The following is a 2,500-nucleotide window of genomic DNA, read 5'->3' as shown; positions in this document are numbered from 1 at the left end:
TTTCTAGATAAACAATCATTCTGAAATTTGGCACACTTATTCAATATAGTGTTTTCTGATATTCATGAAAATATCATCAAAATCCGAGGTGGTTATCATAGTTAATTATGACGATTACAAAGTACCACTAATTTACGTAAAATCTGTCAAATTCATTTATAATAGTGTAGTGTAAGAATAATACAGTAGGCCTACTAGTAGGTATTCAGGAAGATTGCCTTAGCTTATTATTAGTTCTAAACAAATTTTAAAAAAACAGCAAACATTTTATTAATGAACTTTATTCAATTTTATTTCTCTTTTTACTTTATTTTATCTGCTTTTTGTTCAAAATGGCGCAGGGCACACAATGTCCCTCGTTTCTGGTCGGCAAAATTCAATTACCAGTATTTTATTTGTGAGTGATTTGTATTGTACTGGTTTTTAGTGTTAATGTTATGTATGTAAGAGAAACTCAACAGTTCTTTTCAGACTTAATATACGTGGTGTACCGCAAACTTTATATCAACATTTGATTTCGCCATGCAAACCTTCAAAAAATGTTATGTATTCTATTGTTGAACCAGCACCATAACAGATAGCTACACCCGTTAGCTTGAACAATGTTTTTAAGCATGATGAATAACGTGAAATTTAGCCAAGGTACCAGTATTTTATTTGTGAGGGATTTGTATTGTACTGGATTTTACTGTTGTTAATGTTATGTAATACGTCTATTGTTGAACCAGCACCTGGTCTGATCATGACAGATAGACACACCTGTTAGCTTGAACAATGTTTTTAAGCATGATGAATAACGTGAAATTTAGCCAAGGTACCAGTATTTTATTTGTGAGGGATTTGTATTGTACTGGTTTTTACGGTTTATGTTTTGCACACACTCCCCACACACCCAACCCATCATTGGCAATTTTTAAGCATAATGAAATTTAACCAAATTGAAATAAATAAAATAGCCCAGCAGTAGGCCTAGTAAGTAAAGTAAAGCCTTCCAGGAGGACCCGGCTTATTATACTATAGAGAGGAAAACTCTTATCTTATTTTAATTGGGCTAGGCCTTGTTGTTGTTATTACTATTATTATTACTAGCTAGCTAGGCCTACTATGCCATGCAGCCTATGTAGGCTAGTAGCCCAGCGTAGTAGTAGGCCTAGGCGGATCTCCGCCTAGTCTAGGCTTATAGTACTAGGCCTAGGCTAGTAGAGCCAGGTCTAGCCTACTGAACCTAGCTAGGCCTCTAGGCCTAGTGCCAGTGGATTGAGAGTTACATTGCTAATATCAACTCTTACGATAAATAACTTAGCTAGGCCCTTTACTTTAGTATGTTATAACTTATTGTTATCAAGTCTGAGTCAGTACACGTCACTTTAGTATTACTGTGTACAGTACTTAGATGAACTATAAAAAAATATATTTTTCTCGACAAGCGTGTACTAGCGATAAGATTTTGTTGACCTGGAATTTTCCATGCTGGATGGGTCATGTGACAAAATTAAACCAATCACATCGCTTCTTTCAGCGTGTTCGTAGCAACAAGGCCGTTTTTGTTTACACTAAAGGGTTCTATAAAATCGGTTTTTATTGGTCTATATCGTACAATCTGTGACATCACTCATTTATTTTTAGATTCATGAACAAAATACCTATCGAATGATACCAAGCTTTCAGGGGTTATCTACAAAACTACGGCGTAGGAATGACGAAAATAACTGCTTTTTTATAACGAATTACCACGTTCTTTCAATCGAAACACGAGGATAGAGGCTCAGATTTATGTAATTTTTACCACCTTTCCATTTGAATTAGTTAATAAGATATATATTTTTGAAATCTACGGTAAATTTCCTATCAGATAATGGTAAAAAAACAAAATGGTCAAAATATGAGTTTTACACATTCAAATGCATTTTACACAAATCCCTATCTAGCGACAAGCGCCTGGTTTTGATGTGGCTGTACACATATATATACCTACGACGGTCAGACTATATCGGTTAGCAACGGAGGTCGGAAAAAATGGAAACTAAAAAAAATCATCATCAAACTACACATTATCACCGGCTAACCGGCGGCGTAGAAGAGGTTGCATTTCGAGGACCTTCAAAAGTGGTGTGCGCGCGTGTGCGTCATCAAACTGAAGAAGAAAAAATTTAAATCGCGCGGCCTAGGCTAGCCTAGCCTAGCCTAGCCTAGCCTAGCCTAGCCTAGCCCGGTCGGGTCGGGTCGGGTCGGGCCGGGCCGGGCCTAGCCTAGCCTAGCCTAGCCTAGCCTAGCCTAGCCGGGCCGGGTCGGGTCGGGCCTAGCCTAGCCTAGCCTAGCCTAGCCTAGCCTAGCCTAGCCTAGCCCGGCCGGGTCGGGTCGGGTCGGGCCGGGCCGGGCCGGGCCGGGCCGGGCCTAGCCTAGCCTAGCCTAGCCAAGCCAAGCCAAGCTTACGCTCAGTCTATATCGGTTAGCAACGGAGGACGGAAAAAATGGCAACTAAAAAAATCATCATCAAACT

Source organism: Antedon mediterranea, chromosome 2, assembly GCF_964355755.1.
Source record: "Antedon mediterranea chromosome 2, ecAntMedi1.1, whole genome shotgun sequence".
In the NCBI taxonomy this organism is placed as follows: Eukaryota; Metazoa; Echinodermata; class Crinoidea; order Comatulida; family Antedonidae; genus Antedon; species Antedon mediterranea.
This window is presented reverse-complemented; position numbering follows the sequence as displayed.